The following is a 12,787-nucleotide window of genomic DNA, read 5'->3' on the forward strand; positions in this document are numbered from 1 at the left end:
TTTTTCCACTGAGGCTGGGTGGGACTACAACCAAAGGTCATGGGTTAAGGGTGACAGGTGAAAAATTTAAGGAGTACATGAGGGGAATCTTTTTCATTCAGAGGATCATGAGAGTGTGGAATGAGCTACCAGTTCAAGTGATGCATGTGAGCTCGATTTCAACATTCAAGTTTGGGTTGGTACATGGATAGTAGGGCTATGGAGGGATAGGAGTAGGCTGTTTAAATGGCTTTGGCATGGATTAGATGGGCCAAAGGGCCTTTTTCTGTGCTGTACTCCATTTCGATGACTCTATGACCACCCTCTACATGGAGAAGTAGATCCTGAGGACTGTTTTAACTCTCTCCCCTCTCACCTTAAACACATGCACTCTTGTTTTTAGTTGCCCTATCCTGGGAAAAAGACTGGATGCATTCAGCCTGTCTGTGCCCCTCACAATTTTTTTGCCCCACAATCAAGATAAATTTAAGATATATGCAGAAAATTAAGGACGAATTGCAAATAGTATGGATCATTTGGAAGAAATTTAATGGGACCTTTATGGAATGAGCACCGTAAGAGGAAAAAAATCATTTCTGAAGGGGCAGATCCTGAGCACAGTCTCGCTGACAACCCTAACAAGCACAATTTAGTACAGCCATAAGCTGTTACACAGGCTTGAAACAACTGGTGATTAAGGGGAAACAATTGAGTGTAAAGAATTAACCAGGAGATTTGTACTGGGGAGCAAAATAATGTTGGTCTAGCAGAAGAATGGAAGGAAGAATCCTCAGACTGTTATAGGGGGTTACAGATGTTTCTGATCAAGATTCAAACCCATGAGTTTTTCTCCTCCCAGGAGTGCCAAAATTTTCCACCCTCCTCGGATGATGCGTGAATGAGGAGGCTTTACAGCAGTGCAGAAGGTGAGAATTTTGAGGGCATTTGCCTCTCTAACTCCTCCTCTCAGGTCACATCTTCATTGCTGCTCTGTTGACATGAGGAGGAGTCCAAGTCATGCAGGAGTTGAGGGAGGCAGTCCAATCTCTGTCACAGACTAGCCTTTCCTTAAGCTGTGACAGAGATTGGACTGCCTCCCTCAACTCCTGCATGAGCAAGGAGAAGGTGAATAAGAGGGAAATTATCAGGGATATGTATCAACAGCTTGCATTTATAGAAAATTATCCTATGGTCCACAAATTCTGACCAGTGCTGACCTCAAGCAAGGATGTTATATAATGGGATTAAAAGCTTCATCAAAAAGGAGAATTGGACAGAGAGGAGGAGAAGGGCTTTCACAGGTGGACAGCTGTGGAGATGGAATTGGCAGGGAGTGCCGCCACAGTGAAGCACCGCGAAACCGAATAAATTTCCTGATGAAGAAAGGGCTCAGGTGCCTGCAATTAGCACAGGACAGGAGGAGGTTATAGACGTGACCAGGAGGACCATGGCTCAAGGATGAGGATTTTGATTTTAGGTGGATGCAGAACAGAGAGCTAAAGGGTAAGGATGAAGATTGTGGGAGCACAGTTTTGGATGAGTTCTCCCACTCTCCTGATCCACTGTAACTGACTGACCTGAGGATTACTTGTGAAGATCTCTCTCTCTCTCGATGTCTCTCACTCTTGCTAACTCTCTCTCTCCACACTCTCTCCCCTCTTACACCCCCCCCCCAGCACTCTCTTTTTCTCTCACTCTCCCACTCTTTCTCTTACCCCTCTCTCCCCTCTCTCTCTCTGCTCTCTGGATCCCTATTCATCCCCTCCTCTTTCATCTCTCCTCTTTCTCTGTCACCCTCTCTAGCTCTCTTCCTCTCTTCCTCTCCCCCTTCTCTCTCCCCCCCCACCCCCCGAAAGATTAATTACAACACACAAGCTAGGTGATGTGTCGCAGGTTTTGGTGTTTCAGCCACATCTGAACTCTCAGATGGAAGCAAAAGCCACAGGAAGCTGCCTCTTGTTTAGAAGTAGGTTTACAGTGGGATGAAATGAGTGCCAGGCTAATTAGAATGGCTTCACACTCCATCTCAAATCTCCATCAACCTTCCCATCCTTCCCACCTCGGGCTCCCACTAACCTGCAACCTGATCACTGCCACCTTGCACATGATAGAGTCACAGTGTCTCCTGACCATCAATGCTATGATCAATGCCATCAGTGCTATGGTGACTAGGGAGAGACTGCAGTATTGGTTTTGGGTGGTTATTGTCACATGTACTAAGATACAGTGAAAAGCTTGTCTTGCATATTGCCCAAACAGATCAGATCATTACACAGTACGTTGAGGTCAAACATGGTAAAACAATAACAATGTAGAATAAAGAATAAAGAATAAAGAGAAAGTGCAATGCACATTAACAATAAAGTACAAAATCATGATGAGATAGATTGTGAGGACAAGAGCTTAGTTTATCATATAACAGTTCTGTTCAGGAGTCTGATAACAGCTGGACAGAAGCTGTCCTTGGACCTGGTGCTACCTGCTTTTAAGTTTTTGTATCTTCTGCCCAATGGGGGCGGGGAAAAGAGAGAATGTCTGAGGTAGGTTCTTTGAATTTGTTGGCTACTTTACTGAGGCAGGGAGATGTATAGATAGAGTCCATGGAGGGGAGGTGATTTCCTGTGGTGCACTGAGCTGTATTCAAAACTTTCTGTGGTTTCCTTTAGACACATGTAGAGCATTTACCATACGAAGCCATTGAATGCTTTCTATGGTGCACCAATAAAAATTGGGGAAGGTCGACAGGAATATGCAATATTCCTTTAGCCTCCGGAGGAAGCAGAGGTATTGGTGAACTTTCTTGACTGTGATATCAACATGGTTGGACCAGGACGGGTGATTGGTGATGTTCACTCCTAGGAACTTGAAGCTATCCACTTCAACGCCATTAACATAGACATATGCCTGTGCATCACTCCCCTTACTGAAGTCAATGACCAGTTCTTCTATTTTGCTGACTTTGTGGAAAACGTCGTCATGACATCATCTCACTAAGCTCACTATCTCCTTCCTGTACTCTGATACCTTGTTTTTTTAAGATACAGCCTGTTACGGTGATGTTATCTGCAAACTTGTAGATGGAGTTAAAACAAAATCTCACCGTGCGTTCATGAGTGCACAGGAAGTAGAGTAGGGGGTTAAGGACGCAACCTTGTGGAGCATCAGTATTGAGAATAATCTTGTCAGAGGTGTTTTTGTCTAACTTCACTGTTTGTGATCCGTTGGTCAGGAAATCCAGAATCCAGTTGCAAAAGGAGGCCTTCACTCCCAGAGTCTAGAGTTCGGTAATGAATTTGCTTGGAATTATAACACTGAAAGCAGAGCTGCAGTCAATAAACAATAGTCTGACATAGGTGTCTTTATTGTCCAGATGGTTTAGAGATGAGTGCCCAATGTAGACCTGTTTTGGGATTAAGCAAATTGCAGTGGGCGAAGGTTGTCTGGAAAGCTGGAGTTGATATGTGCCATGACCAGTCTCTTGAAGCACTTCATGGTAGATGTCAGAGCCACTGGGTGGTGGTCATTAAGGCACATTTTCCTTGCACACCATGATGATAGTGGTCTTCTCAAAGCAGGAGGGAACCACAGCTTGAAGCAGTGAGAGGTTCAAAATGTCTGCAAGTACTCCCGCCAGCTGATCCACATAGGGTCTAAGGACACAGCCAGCGCAACATCTGAGCTAAATCCTTTCAGTGGGTTCACCATCTGGAAGACTGATCTTACGTCCATGATAGTGACTATAGATTCAGGTTCACTGGAGACTGTCAGGATGAGTGGTGATACGCCTATTCCCTTCCATTCAAAACATTTATAGAATGTGTTACATTCTCATTGGAAAGTGATGAGCTATTGGCAATGCTGCTTGAATTTGCAGTGTAATGTGTTATGGTATTTAAACTCTGTGATTGCTGACAGCTGGATTGGGACTCAATTTTGAATGAGTATGGTGTCTTAGCATCTCTGATAGCTTTCCAGGGCTCATATTTGATAAGGTCCCAAATGGTCGGCTGTTCTGGAGGTTTAGTATTGCAATGGATTTGGTGGGAGTTAGTGAGGTGGATTCAGAATTGGCTCAATGATGGGAAACAGAGTGTGATGGTTGAAGGTCCTCACTCTGACTGGAGATTAGTGGGGCACCCTAGGAATCAGTTTTGGGACCTCCATTATTCATGTAAATGATTTGGTTGTGAGTGTAAATGACAAGACTAGCTCAGCTCGGACAAGTTGGGCCAACGAGCTTGTTTCCATGTTTTATGCCTCTTTGTTACCTGGAATTAAAAGTCTATTTAAGTACAGCTTCATTATAAGCATGGGGCTTTCTAGAGAAACTCCCTAGTACTTAATTCAGGATGTTCTGAAGCTGTGAATTTCTCAAGAAAACTATTTGTTTATAATGCAACTTTTATTTTTTTAAGTTCCAGATTACATAGAGATATACGGTATGGAAAAAGACCTTGGGCCTTTGTCCAAGCTGAACAAGATACCTCTCTAAGCTCGTCCCAGTTGCCAGCAATTGGCCCATAATCCCTCTAAGCATTTTCTGTCCAAGTACCTGTCCACTATCTCGTTCCTCATAACCACCAACTTCTGTGTGAAGAAACTGATCCTCATGACTCCTTTTAATCTTCCACTCTCAACTTGAACCTGTACTCTCTGGTTCTTGGTTCCCCTTCCCTGGGAAAAAGGCATGACAAAGTCTGTGAAAAAGCTCTGAATTGAAGATTGTGTGAGAAATCTCTGAAGGATTCGTTCAGGTTCTGAATGAGATCATAAGTAACACCCTCCCTCTCACGCCATCGGGCTGTGGGTTTGGAGGTGAATGGTGAACTTATTTGGGAGATGCTGTTTGTTCCACAGATGGGGCGGAGGTGCCAGACTTCTGGACCTGCTATATCACCACCCTGATACTACACCCCACTGGTGTGAAAATGACTCAGTGCAAAGTTCAACCCCAGCACAAACAGCCACACTCACTGTAGCTCACAGACTCTAGAAATCAATGAAGAAAACATTAGCTTCAAGTCAGCTTTATTATTTTATTACAGTTGAGATCATGATCTGGCGTGGTTGAGATCACAAGGAGCTTTTGGCTTGTGCATTGTGGGAGCAAGACTTGAAAATGTGAGTGGGGTCATTTGGGACACTTGACATGCTTAAGAATGCAGGGTAAATAGACAAGGACCTATAAAAGAAGTTAGGTTTAAGCGGAAGGCCATTGTGTGAGTGGGACAGTCCATGAGGTTTTGGCTAAAAGGGGATTCAACAAGAAGAGGGGTGGTCAAGGTAGCTCTCTGGTAGGTTTTCTTCTTATTGCACAGTTAGAGCAGTGGGAATACCAGGCAGGATAGTGGAAAGCTCCTTTTTCAGGATGTGGGAAGACAGGAAAATTTCCAGTGACCCTAATGACCTCATCTGCAAGAAGTGCATCCAGCTGTAACTACTTAGAGATCATGTTAGAGATTAGATTAGATTATTAGATTATGAGGACACACAGTCCTCTTTTATTGTCATTTAGTAATGCATGCATTAAGAAATGATACAATGTACCTCCAGAATGATATCACAGAAACACAAGACAAACCGACTGAAAAACTGACAAAAACCTCATAATTATAACATATAACATAACATATAGTTACAACAGTGCCAAGCAATACTGTAATTTGATGAAGAATAGACCATGGGCACGGTAAAAAGAAGTCTCAAAGTCTCTCGAAAGTCCCATCATCTCATGCAGATGGTAGAAGGAAGAAAAAAAAACTCTTCCTGCTATGAGCTTCCAGCGCCGCAAACTTGCCGTTGCAGCATCCTAGAAGCACCCAACCACAGCCGACTCTTGAGTCTGTCCGAAAACTTCAAGCCTCCGACCAGCCCTCCGACACTGAGCACCGAGCACCATCTCTGCCAGGCAGGAGGCCTGTTATGTTGCCTCCCAGATGCCAGATGGTATGTTGTCTCCCAGGCACCATTCTTAAGTGGGAGGGCGAGCATCCAGAGGTATGGTTCAAGTTGGTATGAATGACGTAGACAGGAAGGGTGATGAGGTCCTGCAAAGTGAGTTCAGGGAGTTAGGTGCTAAGTTAAAGGACAGGACCTCCAGGGTTATGTTCTTAGGATTGCTACACAAGACCAGAAAAAGAACACGTTTAATACATGGCTAAGGAGATGGTGCAGGAGGAAGGGCTTCAGATTTTTTGGATCATTGGGCATGCAGAAAAGGTGGGACCAGTACAGATGGAAAGGTTTGCATCTGAACTAATATCCTTTTTTGGAAAGTTTGTGAGAGCAACTCCGTTGGGTTAAACTGGAGATGCAGGAGGATGGGAACCAGAGTGCCAGGGCAGATAGTGGAGTGATTGTGGGGAATATAGCTGTTACAACTACACACAGAGACAGGAATTGAAATGTTGAGAGTGGTGGGAATAATGTTGTGAGATAGGTCTATTTCAATACAAGGAGTAATGTAGACAAGGTGATGACCTTAGAGCATGAAATTATGACATTGTAGTCTTGGATATGAGGCTTGGTTGCAGGACTGGCAGCTCAGTGTCCTGTGGCTTCATTGTTTTAGACATTATAGAATGGAAGAGATTAGAGGGGAGCAGTGGCATTACTCGCCAGGGAAAATGTCGTGGTAGTGCTCTGGTAGGACAGACTGGAGAGATCATCTACTGAGGTTCTAGGGGTGCAAGTGAGGAACAAGAAAGGGATAACCATATTAATGGGGTTATTTTTTGACCACCCAAAAGTCAGTGGAGTTTAGAGGAGTAGATTTGTAGGGAGATAGAAGACAGTTGCAAGAAACACAGGGTTGTGAAAGTAGGTGATTTTAGCTTACCATATATTAACTGGAACTCCCATGCTCTGAAAGGGTTGGATGAAACAGAATCTGTCAGATATGTTCAAGAATATTTCCTTAATCAATATATAGAGGTCATAACCAGAGAGGGTGTGATATTGGATCTCCTATTAGGGAACAAGACAGGGAAGGTGATAGAAGTGTGCATATGGGAACACTTTGGATCTTGTTATCATAATTCCATTAGTTTCTTTTTTAAAATTTATTTTTTATTGAATTTCATCATCAAACATTTCCATAAGATGTATTTCAGATACTGTACATATATATCATATAATCATATTTGTCACAAATCTGCACATAATATTTATCTGAGGTGTACACTTATAGAAAGGAGAGGAATAATTCCATTAGTTTCAAGATAATTATGGAGAAGGATAGATCAGTTCTTTAGTTTGAGATCCTAAACTGGAGAAAGGCCAATTTTGATAGTATGAGAAAGGATCTGGCAAGTGTGGATCAGGACAGGTTGTTTTCTGGCAAAGGCGTGCTTGAAAAGTGGGGGGGAGGGGCCTTCAAAAGTGAAATTTCAAGAGTACAGATCTTGCATGTTCCTGCCAGAATAAAGGGCAGGGCTAACAGGGTTTGGAAACCTTGGTTTTTAAGAGATGTTGAGCCCCTAGTTCAGAAGAAGGAGGTGCCTAGCAGGTGTTGACAGCCAGGAATAAATGAAATATGTAGAAGCATAAGAAATGCAAGAGAACACTTGAGGGAAATCAGGAGAACTAAACAAAGGCATGAGGTTGCTCTGGAGGGCAAGATGCAGGAGAATCCCAAGGGCTTCTACATACATTTTAAGAGAATAAGGATAGCAAGGGACAAAATTGGTCCTCTTGAAGATCAACATGGTCATTTATGCATGGAGCCAACCGAGATGGGGGAGATCTTAAATGGAGTATTTTTTTTGCTTAAGTACTTAGTCAGCAGATACTATCAACACAGTCTATCAAAGTGAGATTGTGGACCATATACAGGTTACAGAGGGGGAGGTGCTTGATGTCTTGTTTCAAATTAAGGTGGATGAATCCCCAGGGCCTAGGAAGGTATTGCCTTCGACCTTGTGGGAGGCTAGTGCAACAATTGCAGGGGTCCTTGCAGAAGTATTTATAATGTCCTTAGTCGTGGGTGAGGTGCCGGAGGATTAGAGAATAGCTAATGTTGATCTGTTGTTTAAGAGAGTCTCTAAGAATAAATTGGGATTTTATAGGCCAGTGAGCCTGATATCAGTAGTGGGTAAATTATTGGAAAGTATTCTAGGGGACTGGACATACAAGTATTTGGATAAACAGAGCCTGATTAGGGATAGACAACATGGCTTTGTGCAAAGTAGGTCATGTCTAATCAATCTTGTAGAGATTTTCAAGGAAGTTACAAGAAAAGTTATGCCAGCTGGTGGTGTGGTGGCATCCACAGCGCACTTCAAGGTAAGCGGTCCCGGGTTCGAATCTAGCCGGCTCCTTGCATGCTTTCCATCCATGCTGGGTTCAGCGTCGAGCTGGCAACTCAACCTCATAAAAAACAGACAAATGATAAAGAAACAGCAAGATTGCTGTCTAATGCACTGCAAGACATGGAAAGGAACAACAACAAGAAGGAAAGCTGATGAAGGAAAGGCATGTACTTTAGCAAGGGCCTGTATGAGAGGTTGGTCAAGAAGGTTCATTCTCATGGCACTTAGGATGAGGTAGTAAGTTAGATTTGACATTGGCTTTGCGGAAAGCCGGAGAGCGGTATTAGACTGTTGCCTCATTGACTGGAGGCCTGTGACTTGTGGTGTGCTGCTGGGATTCATGCTGGATCTGTTGTTGTTTTGATTTGAACGATAATGCCATAAACTGGATCAGCAAATTTGCAGATGTCACCAAGACTGGGGCACAGTGGACTGTGAGGATGTCTACCAATGCTTGCAGATGAACTTGGACCAGCTGGACAAATTGGCTGAAAAGGGCAGATGGAATTTAATGCAAACAAATGTGAGTTGTTGCCCTTTAGGAGGACAAACCAGGGTAGGACTTACATACACAGTAATGATAGGGCACCGAGGAATGCAGTAGAACAGACGAATCTGGGAATACAGATCAATAATTCCTTGAAACTGGAAGGGTTTCGGCCCAAAACGGTGACTGTACTTTTTTCCAAAGATGCTGCCTGGCCTGCTGAGTTCCTCCAGCATTTTCGGTGTGTGTTGTTCGGACTTCCAGCATCTGAACAAGGTACTGATTGTGGACGATCAGCCATGATCACAGTGAACGGCGGTGCTGGCTTGAAGGGCCGAATGGCCTACTCCTGCAGATTTATTGTCTATTGTCTGCAGATTTATTCTCTATTGTCTGCAGATTTTCTTTTTTGTGGTTCGAATAATTCCTTGAAATTGGCATCACAGATGGACAGAATTGTAAAGAGAGTTTTTGGCACACTGACTTTCATAAATCAAAGTGTTGAGTAAAGGGAATCTTACGCTGAAGTTGTATAAGGCACTGTGAGACCTCATTTGGAGTACTATGTGCAGTTATGGTCAAATACCTATAGAAAGCTATCAATAAGAATGAAAGAGTACAGAGAAAATTTACAAGCATATTGCTAAGACCTGAAGACCTGAGTTATAGGAAATATTAAATAGATTCCTACTTATTCCGTGGAGCATAGGTGAATGAGGGAGACTTGACAGAGGTATACAAAATTATAAGGGGCATAGATTGAGTAAATGCAAGCAGACTTTTTCCACTGAGGTTGGGTGAGACTACAATTAGAGGTCACAGGTTAAGGGTGAAAGGTAAAATATTGAAGTGGAACACGAGGGAGGACTTCTTCCCTCATAGGGAGGTGAGAGTGTGGAATGAGCTGCCAGCGGAAGTGGTGGATGCGGGCTAGATTTCAACATTTATGAGAAGGTTGGATAAGAACCGTGCATGGATGGGAGAGGTGTGGTACGATGGGACTTTGCAGAGTAACAGTTCAGCATGAACTAGATGGGCCGAAGGACTAGTTTCAGTGCTGCTGTGCACTTTGACAATGAGTCTATTTCTCTGTCCATGGAATGACCAGAATGTGATATTCAGTACTGCAGCATATGCACTCACAAGGAAACAACTGCACCAGAAAGAGATGAGTGGAAGTAACTGGCACGTGGGTGATATCGAGAAGAGTTTTGAGTGACGTTACTGACCAGGCCTAGTGGACTCTTTCTGTGCTGTAATACGATTGATGAAATGACATTACTGACCCACACTTTATTACCCCAAAGTCAGAAGTAGTGAATACAGCCCACACCATCATAGGAACTGCCATCCCCACCATGGAGCACATCTCCAAGGAATGCTGCCACGAGAAAGCAGCGTCCATCAAGGACCCCTGCCATCCAGGCCATGCTCACTTCTCACTGCTGCTCTCAGGAGGGAGGTACAGAAGCCTGAGGCCTCATACCACCAGGTTCAGGAACAGTTTTCCTTCAACCAGCAGAATCCTGAACCAGCGTGGATAACCACTCACCTCACCACTAAACCATTCCCTAACCTGTGGAATCACTTTCAAAGATCCTACAACTCATCTTATCAATAGTATTTATTTATTGTTATGTTTTTTGTAATTGCACAGTTTGTTTTCATGTGCACGTTAGTTGTTTGTCTGACTTTGTTTGTCGTAGTGACCTGCCTCAATGACTTTCACCCAGTAGCACTTACATTCACAGCGATGAAGTATTTTGAGAGGCTGGTAATGAAACATATCAACTCTTGCCTGAGAATCAAGTTAGATCCACTCCAATTTGCCTACTGGAGCAACAGGTTCACAGCAGATGCCATCTCACTGGCTCTTCACTCAACCCAGGAACATCTGAACAGCAAAGGGTCATACACCAGGATGCTCTTTATCGCATTCAATACCATCATTCTTTCTAAACTAATCAATAAGCTCCTAGACCTTGAGCTCAATACCACCCCGTGCAACTGAATCCTCGATTTCCTCACTTGCAGACCCCAGTCAGTTCCGATTGGCAACAACATCTCCTCCATAATCTCCACTCTCACAGGTGTACCACAAGGCCGTATACCTAACTCCCTGTTTTGCTCGGTTTACACTTATGACTGCGTGGCTAAGCACAGCTCCAATGCCACATTCTTTTTTTTAATATAATTTTTATTGAGTTTTCAAAGTAAATACAAGAGGAGAAAAAAAAATCTACCCTCCCCCCCCCGATATATACTACTATCTAAAGAGAAAAAAAAGAGAAAAAGAACCGCCTGAATATTGGAAGGTTTCCAGATGCTTCATGGGATTAAAAATAAATTTAATATATATTTGTTACTTTCCCCAAGGAACCAAGAGCTTTATCATATCTAAAACATTACTTAGCTTCTCAACTCTCATAGTTCCCTGGGGAATCTCTTTGAACTTCACCATGTTGCTATGTGTTTCCCTCCCAATCATCCAGGCAAAAAGAAAAAAAAAGAGATAGATGAGATACAAAAAAAGAAAAAACAAAATACCCCCCCACTAATGTTGTGAATGAAAAGATACACAACACTACCCCCCTCCATTTTGCGGGTCGTAGCTATTGCCACGTTTGCACACATGAATAACGTAGTGATTGGTCAGTGTTTCTTCCAGCTCCCCGGTAACAAAAAATTGTATATATATAAAAAAATTAATGTCATTATTCCCAGCTAGTATTCCTCAAATTTTAACCTTTCTTCCCCTCCCTCATATAATTAATAGTATATTTATATATTCATTCGCCTAAAAATCCAACAGGCCTATTCCTTGATCCAGTCTTCATCTTCAATCCATCTCGCTCCCCTGGGTTTGTTCTTGTATCTGGTGAATATTCGAAGAATCTCGCACAAACTCTTCCGCTTTCCGGTAATCGTCAAAAAATCTTTTTTCTCCACCAGTCAAAAAAATCTTCAAGGTTGCAGGATAACGCAATATAAATTGATAACCGTGATCCCATAGGGCTTTTTTCACTGGATTAAATTTCTTCCTTCTCTTCAAAAGTTCATAACTTATGTCAGGGTAGAAAAAAATTTTCTTCCCTTCTATCATCAATGGCCCTTTTCTCTTCTTGGCAGCTTAGGCAACCGCCTGTAGAATCCTTTCTTTGTCTTGAAATCTTAAGAATTTTATTAACATTAATCGTGGATATTGGTCATCTTGTGGTTTTGGTCTTACTCTATGTACCCGGCTCAATTTCAATTGATCGGTCTTCCTCTTTCATTTGCAAGGTTTTCAGGATCCATCTTTGAAAAAATTCTATTGGATTATCTCCCTCTATACCTTCTTTAAGACCAACAATTTTAATATTATTACGTCTACTAAAATTTTCCAACACGTCCACTTTCTCCAAGAGTCAATTTCTTTCCGTGTTCCAGACGAGCACATCATTTTCTGTTTTTTCCACTCTCTTTAATATGTTCCATTGTTCTTTCCATCTTCTGAAGTTTCTTATCCATTTTATCCTGTCTTTTCATAGCTTTATCATAGCACATCTTCACGTCTCTAAGCTCTGTTCTTAATTTTCTTAGTTTAGCCGTTAATTGCAATAAAGCCTCTCTTATGTCTCTGTCGTCTCCTTTACTTCCAGTCTCTTCCAGTTCCTCCTCCTCTTCTTCATCTGTATTCTCTGTGGAATCCAATTCTGACTCTGAGTTACTTTCAGTTGCAGTGGCAGTCGGTTCTTGTAGTTTAAGTTGTGTCGATTTGCGCATGCGTATTTCTGGCATCTTCTTCCGAGAGACCGCTACTGCTGCCATTGCTCCTTGTTCTTCTACGCCAGAGATAAACTGCGTCTCCTCCGAAGGAGATCCAATCTGAATCCGAGGCTCCATCGCTGCAGTAGTCCCTTTTTTCTTCCCATCTTGCGGCGACTTCACAACAACAGACTTCTTCTGTTGCGGTTTACGAGGCATGTCGTAGAGTAGTCTTACGAAGTTTATAAGTAGTTTTCGGAAAGTA

Source organism: Mobula birostris, chromosome 18 (genome assembly GCF_030028105.1).
Source record: "Mobula birostris isolate sMobBir1 chromosome 18, sMobBir1.hap1, whole genome shotgun sequence".
Taxonomy (NCBI): Eukaryota; Metazoa; Chordata; class Chondrichthyes; order Myliobatiformes; family Myliobatidae; genus Mobula; species Mobula birostris.